Genomic DNA, 15,060 nt, shown 5'->3' on the forward strand with positions numbered 1-15,060 from the left:
GTTGGTATCTGTTTAGCCTGAGAACTGAAGGCAGATGACAAATAGTGATGTCATCCAGCTGACCCAGCAGTGATGTTTTCATATTAATTTGAGAACTCTCTTGGAGACTGGGTATTTTGTATTTGTCTTTGGACCTGGAAACATCCTCTCATCAGCACTTGCCTTGTTAACAGTAAGTACTAGATTACAGTAATCTCTCTTAGAGATAGATAGGAATATAGTAAGATTAGTTTAGATGTTTTCTGTATTTATGTGAGACTGTCCTGCAATGTTGTTTTAAAATATTTCCTGTGATTCTGAACTCTGCATTTACTGTGTTGAGTTATTGAGTATTGTCTTGTTCTTTTATTATTTATTATTAAATATATTTAAACCTTTTAATTGTGGCTGGTTTGTTTAGAGATATTTGAGCTCTTAGAGTACTTGCATATGTATTTGGTGACACTGTATAGGCCACTCCAATAGCCTTAAATGTCATGGACATGCTTACCATTTGGATAATAGTAACATCACACAGTAGAACTGGTCACCCTTAGGTAAGGTCCTTATAGTAGCTGATAAATAAGGGTGGTTGGTGGCAGTGATAACTACTTTATAATCTGGGCAGAAGGGGGCAAAGCTAGTAAACCTATGGCAGCCTTCACCAGGACTGTCCATGTGTTTGTATATAAATCAAATTTCAAAGTGTGTGTTTGTCAGCTACTTGGGCAGGGACCAAGCACTAGTAGGACAGAGAGGGTGCTGGAGGTTTTGGCTTGACCATTCAGCTGAGATCTTAACCTTATAGCTGTGCCAGTGGAGAGTCTTATTGGGAATCTGGAGAAATAGGGCGGAGCCAGCCCCAGACTGACTGTGATCTCTGTGTGCTCTTAAGGGAAATTGTACTGTACTGTGTGTGTATACTTGTCATCCTCCCAATGTGCACATCCCTCACTAGTGCTAGTGGTGAGGACTGAGGGTCCTTGATTACTGGGCCAGTGCAGGGGCGTCACACCTTGTATGTCAGGCATAGATCACATCTCATTAACCTGTAACAAACATAGTATAGAACTCAGTGTTGTCCAGTGTTTATAGTGTACAAGCATGTGCGTCAGCCTCCTAGATATTTATTTTTGTGTTATACTTATTGTTTATTCTTTAACATCTATAATGTCTGTCTTTTTGTGTTTATTTTTTCCTGTAAAAGAGCTGACACTCGAAATTTCGTTCAGGTAGCACTTGTGTTTCCTAAATGACAATAACGTTTCTTTTGAATCTTTTGAATCAATGATTTCCTGAAAACCACAGATTTTATGAGAAACCGACCAAAAATATGAGGCAAAAATATGGACATTCTGCAAAAATCTGGACAGTTGAGAGGTATGGGCCCTTCTTATTTCAAAGATTTCTGATATAATAGTGTACTTTCTCACATATAGCAATGCCCAAAACAACAATTAATATAGTGAAGAATATTTATTCTATTATATTCTGGTATGTCCTATCAGTTAAATATCTTTCTTTCATAGTTAGACTAAAAAATTCCATTAAAATCATCTTCTGAATTCTGTTTTGATGAGGTGGAAAATATAATTCATGACTTTGTATTTAAACCCACTCTTAGGAATTTATTTTTCTGAAATAGAACTATATCTGTCATCTCTATGTTAAGGAATAACTGTGGACTCTGCCTGAATTATGCATTTATCCAAACAAGGATATGTCAGAAATCCCTTTAGCCTCAGGTATGCAAATACTTCTGCTACACATTTTGTAAATACTGAAGGTAGAAAGGCGAAAAGACAAGGTGATAGACTGAAAATGGGTGTTTATTACCCTGAGCCTCAAGAGTGCAGAGTCATCAGGTAGACATTTTGTTGTAGGAGTGGAAGAAGGTCTGTGGACTTAGTATCCTCAACTTTTCTTTATAAGGCTGAGGGGTTGGCATAATGGTTAATGTTTTTTGTTTCCTCCCAAAAATAAGGCACATGGTTTGATTCTGACCTCTAGTTATTGTCTACACTTGTAATAGTCTGCAGACTTTTATAGAACACTGTCTTTCTGCTTTCTTAACTTTGGAAGCAGGAACATTTTTGAGTAAATCCTCTTTTCTTGTCCTTTCTCTGGATACCTTTCCATTGTCTTGCTATCCAGATTTTTAAGCGCTAGCAAAGAAAATACTGTTTGCAACTTGTCCATAAAATAGATGGGGCCTGGGAATAGTAATAATTCTGATGTGTAATACTTCGCCTGTCCATTGCTCTGCTCAATATAACATGCCACTGCTTCCATAAAGGGATCATCTTTGTCCCTTGCTCATTAACATTGATTCTAGAACTTGACCTTGTATCTGCATGACACTGGGTACTGCTGCAGTTGTTGTTACCACAGTCCATTAGTGCCTGATGCTCCCTTTGCAACTCCCTCTTGTTTTGAGCCAGCTACTGTCTGGTTTGGTTTCTGCAGAGGGGATAGTGTTTAAGGACCAGATGTTCATCGTGTTTCACTGTTGCAGTCATTATACTTGGGTTATCCTGCTGGCAGGCTACCCGCAGTCGGCCTGAATTCCAAAGTCCTGGTCCGGCGTCGGTTGCTGTCACCTCCTCCCTGACGTCAGTGCGCCAGGGGTATAAAAGATACAGCTGATGCCATTTTCTTCAGTCTTTCTTGCCGCGCGGTGCCCAAAGCAAAAGCAGTTCGCAAGTGCCGGTCGGCCGACTCCTGAGATTTTTGAAATTGAATTTCAGATCCAAAGTCTTCAATAAAGCTAAGTACCCCATTGGGGAAACTTTTTTCTTGCTCCAAACCGATGTCAGAAAAAGTTAACAATTGTATTTCTTGTGGGAAGCAAATACCTCATAAGGATTTTCATTCTTACTGTATTCCTTGCCTAGGCCCTGACCACGACGTTGCTAGTTGTCGGTTTTGCGCTAGGTTTAACCAACGCACGATTAAGCATCGGTACGATTTTGCTTTTCATTACTTTGGAAGAAGATTTAACTATATAATGCCGTCGGAACAACTGACGACCGGAATTCATAAAAAGCGCAAGGATAAAGAAAAGGACAGGCATCCGAGGTCCAAAACCGACGACGAAGCCTCTTCTAGGCCAGTCACCGGTTTGCCAGTGCTCAGTGAGGCACTTTCGCAGCCCCTGACTCCCGCTACCTCAGAGCCACAGGCCGCCTCTGACTCCGACGTGAAGACAACTAGGCCTCTGGATACTCAAGGTATTGGTCCTTCGGAAATTAATCCCTCAGATGGGTCCGGAGCCGCTGAGCAGACATCGGCTTCTGAGGGTGTCTTCAGACCTACACAACTTTATATAAAGCCTACTTCAGCATCCAAGACAAAGTCTAAAACAGTTTTAAAGACAAGGAAACAAGTACAGTATTCTCCAGGACAGACTTCCATGCCTAAGAAACAGATGCTCAAAATGGCCGAAGACCTAATTACTTTGATCAGGGGTTCCCATCCCCTTCCTGAGAAGAGGCCTAGGCAAGATACTGAATATGATTCCTCTGACCAGGTTTCCATTTCCTCTGATTCCTCTTCAGAACAGGGATATTCTATTCCTCCTTATGAGGATTCTGATGCTGAAGATTCTATCCCTTCAGCTTCTCCTCCTGAGGATTACTCATTTGGAGAAACCCTGCATACCATGAGGGAGCATTTCCACTGGGAGAGCCAAGATTATTCAGATTCTAAGAAAAGGCTTAGAGATTTTCTTTTATTACCTCAGCACAGGCCTCTTGCAATTCCCCCTGTTCTAGACATAGTAGATGATGTATTCTCAGAGTCCGGCCTGTCTCCAGACTCTTTACCTCCTGCTCCTGTTAAGCCGGACAGATACTACAGGGTTCCAGACTCCCATAAATTTCTATATAAAAACCCTGCTGCTGACCCAGAAACTATCTCACAGGGTCCCAAAGGGGTGAAGGCTGCTACTGCTAAAAACCCTGTCCCCTCGGATAGAGATTATAGGGCTCTGGACAGATGGGGGAAAAAAGTTTACACTTCTGCTACCTTGGCTGTAAGGGCTTTAAATTGTCAGTTTCATATGCTCAAATATCAGCAATACTTAATGTCTTTGTTAAAACAAAAAATGTTGACAAATTCTGAATGTTCTGAGAACAAAGATTTGCAGGATTTATTGCATGCAGCTGGACAAGTGGGAAAACATACTTTGCAATGTGGCTATGATTCACTGGAGGCCTCGTGTAGGGCCACTGTTACAGGTTCTGTTATTAGAAGGCATGCTTGGTTAAAGGAACAGAATCTGCCTGATCATGTTAAAGCAAAATTATTGGATGCTCCATTACAGCATGATATTTTGTTTGGTGTTAGGGCAGAAGAGGTGTTGAAGAAAATGGAGGATAAAGCTTAATCTATGCAGACAGTAAAGGATTTCTTACAGGTACAGCCACCTAGATTTAGCAGGAACTGGCCTTCTAAGAATTGGTCCTTTTCAGTGTCAGACAGACCACAAAGAGGCAGATTCCGACACCCTAGAGGCAGGCAACAGCCCCAGGGCTCATACAGGCCCAAACAATGGGGTGCTTCTACCTACAAAAGCGGAGAAGACAAATTACAGCCTTATAGGAAACAGTCCCAATGACTTCCCTCTGCCAATGCCAAGCACTTATCTTTTGGCAGCACCCTTAGGGGGAAAGCTAGCACTTTTTTCTCAAAACTGGCACAGGATCACCCAGGACAAATGGGTCTTAAATATAGTCTCTCTGGGCTACAGGTTCCACTTTCACATCCTTCCAAAGGCAAAAGGTATGCCAGACCTGCCACACAATCAATGGGCAGAGGCACAAAAACAAGTTTCATCTCTCATGGACATGAGGGCTATTCAGCCAATGCCACAACAACAGCAGGGACAAGGATTTTACTCAAGACTTTTCTTAGTACCAAGAAAGGACAAAGCCTGGAGATCAATTCTAGACCTGTCTATTCTAAATACTTTTCTGGATGTTCCAAAATTCAAAATGTTGACCCTGCAGCAGCTTCTGCCCATGCTGGGCAAAAAGGCTTGGCTTGTAACTTTGGACCTCAAAGAGGCATACCTGCATGTCCCAATCAGACAATCTTACAGAAGATACCTCAGATTCATAGCTGGCCCAATGCACTACCAATTCTCTGCACTGCCCCTTGACTTATCTACTGCGCCCAGGGTCTTCACAAAATACCTGTCACCAGTAATTGCATTTTGCAGACAAAGAGGAATCAAATATATCCCTACTTGGATGACTGCCTTATTCAAGCAGAGACCAAAGACATTCTACTAATGCATCTGGCGTTTGTAAAAAGATTACTAATTTGCCTAGGGTACACAGTAAATGAAAAGAAATCAAAACTAGTACCCTCTACAAGAGATAATATTCCTGGGTGCAAGCTTAAATACAACTGCCCAGATGGCTTATCTCATGCCAGACAAACAAAGGCAACTGATTTCTTACTTCGAAAACATGGCAACAAAGACCCAGTTATCTGCAAGAAAAATTCTGCAGGCTCTGGGCTACATGGCATCCTGCATTCTACTAATTCATATGCAAGACTGCATATGAGGAAACTACAATGGTATCTAAAAAGTGTTTGGACTCAGCATTGCCACAGCCTGGAAACATTAATTACTCTCATTCCCTGCCTGCAACAGGAGTTTCAATGGTGGGCACAGGCCTGTCACCACAGCAAGGGACAGCCATTCACTTTACCCACAGCCAGGTAGACACTAACAACAGATGCATCAGATTATGCCTGGGGGGCACACATGGCAGGAAAATGTATTCAGGGTACATGGCCCACAAGCCAAATGCATCTTCATATCAATCAAAAAGAGATGCTAGCTGTACAAAATGCCCTGACAGCCTTCAAGGACCTACTTTATCCAGGACAACTACTGATAAAGACGGACAATACTACAGTCATGTGGTGCATAAACAAGCAAGGAGGCACACATTCCTAACCCCTCTGCAGACAAGTCATGATTTTGTGGAACACAGCATTGAAGTATCAAGTACACCTGCAAGCACAATTCCTTTCAGGAAAGACAAATACTTTGTCAGACGAACTAAGCAGAAACATCATGGATCCTCATGAGTGGAAACTAGATCCACAAATATTCAGCATGATAACAGGGAAATGGGGATGCCCGGACATAGATCTATTTGCCTCCCCTCACAACTGCCAGCTACAGAGATTTTGCACTTGGATTTACCACAAACAAGCATGAAAAGTGGACGCCCTTTCATTCAGCTGAAAAGCCCTTACAGTATATGCCTTCCCTCCTCTGCCTGTCCTCCCCAAGGTACTCCTAAAGGTCAGACAAGAGAAGCCAAAAATGATCTTGATTGCCCCAGACTGGCCACGCCAGCACTGGTACCCAATCCTAAAGAGCTTGTCTCAAGGCCCAGCCTGGACATTACCTCAAATTCCTCATTTGCTGACCCAACAAAACAATTAGATCCTACACAGCCAACTCAAAACCCTAAATCTGGCTGCATGGCGGATAATGTAACCATTCAGAACACACCTCTCTCTAAAGCAGTTATGGATGTTATTTTGGAGGCCAGGAGGCCCAGCACCAGAAAATCTTATGCAGAAAAATGGAAGAAATTATGTGCTTGGAACCAGGCACAGGGAATTGACACGCTTGTACCAAATATTCCTCAGATTTTACAATACCTAACTGAGATGCTGGAAAAAGGCCTATCCTTCTCATCAATTAAGATCCATGCCTCTGCCATTTCAGCTCATTACAATACGGAACTGCCTATTTTTTCACATCCACTGCTAAGGCAGTACCTCAGAGGGGCCAAAAACATAAGACCTCCAAAGAGAGCTCCAATACCTACATGGGACCTCAATTTTGTCTTGGAAAAACTCTCACTGCCTCCTTTTCAGCCAGCCAATACAGCTGAGATAAAATACTTGTCATGGAAAACAGCTCTTCTCCTAGCAATAACTTCAGCAAGAAGAGTCTCAGAGTTACAGGCACTAATGGCTGTGAAACATTTTATTATTTTCCATCCAGACAGGGTTTCTCTAAGGACAAACCCAACATTTATGCCTAAGGTAGTGTCCAGTGTGGCTCTTAACCAAACCATACATTTGCCTACCTTTTATCCAAACCCGCAGAATAAGGGGGAGAGACTTCTGCATTCTTTGGACATACACAGACAGCAACGCTTTTACTTGGACAAAACTAAAGCTTTCAGAAAGACTGAGCAATTCTTAGTGGCATATGCTGCAGGATCGCAAGGAAAAGCTATTTCAAAACAGACTATTTCAAAATGAATAGGCCACTGCATTCTTTTCTGCTATTCACAACATGGCAAATCAGTGCCTAAGAACATTAGGCCACATTCTATCAGAGCAGCAGCCACTTCAGCAGCCTTCCTCAGAGGAGTACCAACCAAGGAAATGTTGGAGGCTGCAACCTGGACTTCAGTGCACACTTTTACAAAGCACTACCACTTACCTCTTTACTCTAAATCCAGAGCAGGCTTTGCCACTGCAGTTCTGCAGGGCCTCATAGCCACTCCTAATTCTATTTAGACCCAGCCACCCAACCTCAGCTTTGGGATTCAACCCAAGTGTAATGACTGCAACAGTGAAACACAATGAACATAGTACAGTTGTGTACCTACCATAAATGTAGATGTTCGAGTGTATTCATTGTTGCAGTCCAGGTTACCCACCCACCATCCCCCTTTCATTGCTGGGACTTATCTGTACTTCTCTATTCTATACAACATATGTGGTGTATTTGCTTGTAGATGAAGGTTATGTGCATGCTTTTTTATGATCAGAATTTTTTTAGCCTACCCTTTTGGGGGCACCTGACATCTGGGGCAAGAAAAACTGAAGAAAATGGCGTTGGCTGCATCTTTTATACCCCTGGCGCACTCATGTCAGGGAAGAGGCAACAGCAACCAATGCCGGACCAAGACTTTGGAATTCAGGCCGACTGCGGGTAGCCTGCCAGCAGGATAATCCAAGTGTAATGACTGCAACAGTGAATCCACTCGAACATCTACATTTATGGTAGGTACACAACTGTACTTTCTTATTGCAGTTAGAGAGAAGAGGGTGATATATTTGTCTAATGTTCTATACTGTTTTACCCTTTTCTTTCATTTATGTTAGATTCCTTTTCATTTTTTGCAGGGGTGCACATGTATATATGTGTGTGTTTGTATCTGTGTGTGTGTGTTTGTATCTGTGTGTGTGTGTGTGTGTGTGTGTGTGTGTGTGTGTGTGTGTGTGTGTGTGTGTGTGTTTGTATCTGTGTGTGTTTCTATCTGTGTCTGTGTGTGTTTGTATCTGTGTGTGTGTATGTGTGTGTGTGTGTGTGTGTGTGTGTGTGTGTGTGTGTGTGTGTGTGTGTGTGTGTGTGTGTGTGTATCTGTGTCTGTGTGTTTGTATCTGTGTCTGTGTGTGTTTGTGTTTGTATCTGTGTCTATGTGTGTTTGTATCTGTGCCTGTGTGTGTTTGTGTTTTTATCTGTGTCTGTGTGTGTTTGTATCTGTGTCTGTGTGTGTTTGTATCTGTGTCTGTGTGTGCTTGTATCTGTGTCTGTGTGTCTGTATCTGTGCCTGTGTGTGTTTGTATCTGTGTCTGTGTGTGTTTGTATCTGTGTCTGTGTGTTTGTATCTGTGGCTGTGTGTTTGTGTTTGTATCTGTGTCTGTGTGTGTTTGTCTCTGTGTGGGTTTGTGTTTGTACCTGTGTGTCTCTGTGTGTTTGTATCTGTGTCTGTGTGTTTGTATCTGTGTCTGTGTGTTCATAGGTTCATACTAGGCTATCTGCCCTAGGGCATTTATAAGCCTAGCCAGAATGTATTTGGCTTTCGCCACCCATTTTAAATTTATTTTGCTATGCCCTTTTTCGAGGTTAATATACTGTGCCTCTGTCTAACAGTGACACAAAAGTGATATCCGGGGTAAACCTACGATCTCCCATCCACTCATCAAGATTCCTCTTGAAGAGAGTCAATGAGGGACTCTGCCTAACCTGGACTGGGATTTTATTCCAGAGTGAAGGGAGCCTCTGGGTTATGAATCTGTCCCTCCAGCATGTCCTATTTATTTCAGTGCTGAGGTTCAAGTCTCTCGAGCGTGGCTCGATGGGATTTGGATTTTCTGAGGTGCAGCATGTCCATTAATTCCGGGTTGGACATGGCTTTACACGTCAGGCACAGATCACCTCTGAACAGGTGGTATGCCACTGAGTAGAGCTGGAGTTTCTTTAACCGGGCAGCATATGGCATCTGTTTGAGCCCTTTGATCCTCTTGGTGAGGTACTTTTGGGGTCTTTCCAGTTGCTGCAGGTGTCTGGTACGGTACATCCCAAAAGGGGTATTGTACTCAATTATGGGCCTGATGAGGGATGAGTAAAGAGGCACGATGACCTCCCCTGATCTAGATGTGAATCCCTTCATGATTAGGTGGGCTATATAAAATGTTTTTCTAACTACTTTGGCCACATGGTTGTCAAATGAGAGATTGCTATCAACTTGGTTCCCCAGGTCCCTAATTACTTCTTCTGTACTTAATGGATTACCACCTATGTGGTAATTTATGGGCACTTTGTTTTTGCCAAAGGGGATGACTATACACTTTTTGGCATTTAGCTTGAGGCCATGGCTCTGGCACCAGTTGTCTGTTTCTATGAGGCCCTTTTGGAGGATGCTTGTGTCGGCTGGAGAGTCGATTATGGCACCCAGTTTGCAGTCATCTGTGAACTTGGTCAGCCACAGTCCTTCCATGTTGGCCTGTACCTCCAAGAAATATATACCGAACAAGACAGGTCCCAGGATTGAGCCTTGTGTGACACCACTTGTAACTGGTTTGGAGTCTGACATGGCTCCAGCAATTCTAACCATGTGGGTTCTGTCCTTGAGCCAGTTTGCAATCCATCTAGTGACATAGGGGTTTATATTTAAGCTGGTGAGCTTATCTATAATGCCTGAGTGGGGTATTGTATCGAAGGCTTTTGCGAGGTCCAGGTTGGCTATGTGGACCACCTTCCCCTCGTCAATCACCTTGGTGACTGTTTCAAAGAAATCAACCAGGTTTAAGAGGCAGGATCTGCCCTTAACAAAGCCAAACTGGGTAGGATCCAGTGTCTGTAGGTCCCCAATATCTTTATTTATGAGGTCCATGATGATCCTTTCCATAACTTTGCAGACCAAGCTAGTCAGGCTTATTGGACGATAGTTTCCAGGATCCGTTGAGGCACCACCTTTATGGAGAGGGACCACTGTTGCTGTACACCACTCTTTGGGCACATATCCTGTAGTAAGGCTGAGATTGAACAGTAGTTTTATGTTTGGGTTTAGCTCTTCTTGGAGTTCATGTAGGACGCAGCCTGGGACACTGTCTGGTCCCATTGATGCTGTGTTTTTTTGCTTTGGAGAGGGCGGCTCTTACCTGAGCATCTGAGATGTCAGGGGGGCAGCACTCTGCTGGGATAGATATTTGCCCTTTTGGTGGGGGAGTTTGCGCTGAACCTGTCAGCTAGGATGTTGGCAATGTCTGTGGGTTCAGTGCATTTTTTGTCATTTTGGACTAATTCTGAGCATATCTGGGAATTACCACCCAGGTTCCTAACATAACTAAAGAAAGCCTTGTGATTATCCTTAGTGTCCTGTGCAATTTTTCTCTCGAAGTTTGCCTTAGACAATTTTATGAGTGCCCGTAGTTTTTTGCTAATACTGATCAGTGATGCCTTCCCTTTTTGGGATTTTGCTCTATCATTTAGTAGCTTCCTCCTTCTATTGTATAGTTTGTTTATGGCTGGGGTCCACCAGACAGGACGTCTGCCTTTAAAGAATTGAGTCTTGGTTTTATTTGGGATCGCATGATCCATGCATTCCTGAAGGTGTTCATAGAATGCGTTTATAAAGGATTCTGCGGTCTGGGCCGTATTTTCCACAGGCCCGGGGGTTTTGAAGGATTCCACCTCGGTTTTGAGGAGTGTGAAATTTGCTTTAGAAGTTTTCACTGTGGTTTTCTGGGCAGGGGGTGGGGTCGGGATGTGAATATCCAGTGAGATTAGTTTATGGTCTGATCTTACCAGTGAGCGATACACTTCTGGTCTGGAGCATAGAGTCCCCATGTTGGTGATGATCAGGTCCAGTATGTTTTCCCCTCTTGTGGGAGTGGTAACAAGTTGTTCCATAGCATTTGAGTTTATAAATTCTAGGAACCTTTGGGCTAGGTGTTGGAGCTAGAGTAATGCTCCCAGTCTATGTTTGGGTAGTTGAAGTCGCCCAATATAATGGTGTTTGGAGAGACCTTCATATTTTCCAGTGTTCTCAGGAAGGCCAAGTGGGGTTCCTGGGTTTGGGAGGGTGGTCTGTAGCAGGCTATAAACTGGAAGGCAGTTTTACCCACTGTTAGTTGCACATGGATAGTCTCTGATGCTTCGTGCTTTGCCACCAACCTGGAGGTGTGGGTATCTTTGATGAATATCGATACTCCCCCTCCTTTTGTGGTTCGGTCCAAGTTTTGGGGCCGAAAAGCATGGTAGGAGGTATAACCTGGTAGTGCTGGGGTGCTCTCAGGAGCCCTGAACCAGGTTTCTGTTACTGCACATATATCAATGTTCTCCATGCTAAGGAGAGTTTTGAGTGCATGCATCTTGAGGTTTAGACTTCTGGCGTTGAGTAGCATTACTCTTAGTTTCTTATCCCTTGTGATACGTACGGAGGTGGGTTTGTCTTTTGAGCCGTGCCTGGGTAGCAAGAGCCTTTGCCAATATCCGAAAGCCCAGGGGTGACAGGTGCAAGCCGTCCCTAGCGAAGCATCGTGGCTTGTCGAGCATATCATCCCAAGCTGACAGGCATTGGATCCCCTTTGAATGACACCAGTACTTAAGCCAATTGTTGAAATTGATCATCTTGTCTTCATATTGTGGCATCATTCTTGGTGAAGGTAAGATGCTACTCAAGGTCAGGGTCATACCGACCTGGGCTACATGCTCAGAGAGCTCCTTTATGTCTCTTTTCATGTAGTCCAGGGAGGTACGTCTCAGGTCATTCACACCAGCATGGACAATGACTGAGTCATATTTGTACTTGCCTTGGAGTGACCTGAGTGCTTGTGTTATGTGGCGGATCCTAGCACCTGACAGGCTGCTCACCATGACCCTCTCCTTGTTCAGCCTGTTGAGCGGGACGTCAGTGTGCCTGACGATAGAGTCACCTATTACAAGTGTATCAGGTGTGTTTTTTAGTCTTAAGGGCTGTGACTGTTCGGCACACTGGCTTTGTGAGATATGTGTTGCACGTGTTTTGTTTTGGGGTAGCGGTTGCTTGGGTGTCTGCTTTGGAGGTCTCTGCTGCTTAGGCAGATCTTTATTTAGAGCCTCCGGGTATGTTTTTGTGTGATTATGTGTTTGGTTTGCTGTCGTGGTAGGTCTATGTGAGACTGGAATTGTAGTAAGTGTGGTTTCCTTCTCCTCCTGACTGGTTATGCCAGTACTGAGTTGAGAGAGCTTAGCCTCCAGTTTGGCTATATGGTTGCATCTCTCACATGTGTTGGAATTTGTTGGGAGGAGGAGAGGGTTGTCTGTGTACATGAGGCAGTTGTAACATTGCCTCAAGATTCCCAGATTCACCAGCTGGACCGGAGAGGAGATTGACAACTGACCTTTGGACATGCTAGAAAAATATTGGGAATTCCTTAATAATTGAAAACAAGGGCCAGTGGGGAGTGAGGGTGTAGTGCTTTTAATTTTAGTGCTGACTTATATAATTGCTTTAGTGAGCAAGTGACAGGTAACTTAAGTGCAATGTGTTACAGGTAACTTAAATGCAAAAATGACAAACAGTAACTTTCTTTCAAGTGAAACAAGGAAATAAGTACAGTAAGCAATGCAGATATCACTAGTGATCCACAGAAGAGCTGAGAAGCCGCGTATTAGGTGGAATTAGCGTTCCAGGAAATAACAAGCAAACAAACAACAAGCATATAAACAAAGCTAGATTCAGCAGGCCTGGATCTAGTCTATGCTACAGCAAACAAGGTGTACCAATTTCAGTAAGATACAGTTCAAATATTTAGGCACTATAAACCTTTAACCAGAAATTCCCAGCTCAGAAGGGCAGAGTCCAGCCTCTTCTCCCACAAGAGTGCAGACCATGAACCTTCTTAATGTAAAATAAGTGGCCTGAAGCCCAAGTGCTTAAACCAGAACTAATACACTTTAAGAATAACAGACACTGGGCTCTCAATCAGCAGTTCCCAACTTAGAAGGATGAAAGCTACCTGTCCTGCCACCACAGTGCATGCCACAAACCTTCCTAATGTAAAACAACTGGTCTGAAGCCCAAGTGCTTAATCCAAAAGACTTAGAATGATAGCTACACTTTAATCAGGTTACTACCAAGCAGTAATAAATACAATTGAATACTTTAGAGAATGCCTGGATTAGTGCTCAAGTTACACAAACATCTTTGCACCTGTGTCTGTGTGTTTGCGTCCTGACCTAATGCTAGTTGTTTATTAGTTTTCTTGCTGGTTCTATTCATCCTTGATATTTCTGACTTTAAGTTTGAAGTTTTCTGTGATGGTCATTTTCTTTTTACATGTAAATAAAATACAATATTACTATCAAAACTGAAGCAACAAATGTATTTTGAAGTATGTGACAGCATGAGTTGTGTGAAAGGAAGTTGTACAGTTGGAACCATTTATTTTATTCATTGTTATAATAGCATGAACAAAAGAGAAAGTCAGTGTGACCCAACGTGATGGATATGACTTCCTTAAACATGATATAGTCAAGGACTACCCACAGATGTAGAGCAAAAGTATTTTAAAAAGAGAATGGGATAACTTTGATGTGGTGAGAGGTCTTTGGTACATCTATGTCCAGCTGAGTGAGACATGGTTGTGTTGATATAAACAAGGGGAGTATTGCATTTCAGAATGTTACAAAATAATTCCTCTTCAAAATATGAAAAAATGGGTTAAAATGTTGTGGAGCGGTAGCATTGTTGCGTCACAGCAAGAGGTTCTCCAGTTCGATTCTCGGCGAGAGCGCCTTCTGTGTGGAGTCTGCATGTCATCCCAACTGTCGAGTGGCATTTGAAAGACATGCGTAGAATGTTGAAGGTTGGGCATCAAGCTGGCACCTCGGCACCCGTAAAAAATGTACTGCCAATCATTAGCAGACCGGAGTTCTGCTGTGGCGACCCCTAACCGGAAAAAGCCGAAAGGAGAACAACTAATATGGCTGTCACAGCCTCCTAAGGGATGACATATACAAGAATGAAAAACAGTTTGGCAAAAGAAAATATCACAGAATTTATTTTAATAGTGTTTTTCACTGAAAAATTTTCAATGGTGGAGATGCTGAACTTCCTCTAAATGTGTTGAAGACGGCAACAGCCGTCTCCATTATATATAACCTACTCAATATCATTGCAGACGGGTAAATTATAGGGGGTTGTTAGTGAATTAATAAATTCAGCTAATCAGACTCAGTAAATCATATTGTCAAACGTGCTGCAGTGAGCAATCATATGCTCCTGTATTCTATGACTCTATACTTGAAAAATGTTAAGAAGGACATTTGGACATTTTATCATTCCTGAGTACAACTGGGCATTAATCTGAGATGCAGACAGAGATGATTCTAGGTTGATGGATGCGATACAATCTATCATGGACAAATTGATCATCATCTGCAGCTGACGTTTGTTTATTTGGCCAATAAGCTGCTCTCATGTTATGAATATAATGGTATATAGCAAACAGAGCATTAAAAGTGTAAACTGCTACTGCTTTGCATCCTTTATTTACATCAGATTAGCATAAGTTAAGGAATATAAAACAAGCTTTGTATGGTACAGAATATTATACGGATAAAGCGTCCTTATTTCATTCTAGTTGGAGATGGAATGTTAACTGTACCTGTGACTAGAGTACCTGAAGTTGCAAACCACAGATAATTATTTTTATGGTTTTTAGGCACTATCCTTAATTTATTATAACAACAGTGATAATTATAACTATAATATCAGTAATTATAAGTGAACATTATAACTGCAGAGAGACTTTTGAACT

At 42.6% G+C, this 15,060-nt stretch overlaps 1 protein-coding gene across 1 annotated transcript in view; it reads left to right on the top strand.

Moving 5' to 3' along the window:
• CDHR4 (cadherin related family member 4) overlaps positions 1-15,060 on the top strand; it is a 764,521-nt gene that overhangs the window by 656,961 nt on the left and 92,500 nt on the right. The gene's annotated exons all lie outside the window — the stretch shown is intronic.

This window comes from Protopterus annectens, chromosome 7.part1 (genome assembly GCF_019279795.1).
Source record: "Protopterus annectens isolate FY-2018-M chromosome 7.part1, PAN1.0, whole genome shotgun sequence".
NCBI classification, from domain to species: Eukaryota; Metazoa; Chordata; order Ceratodontiformes; family Protopteridae; genus Protopterus; species Protopterus annectens.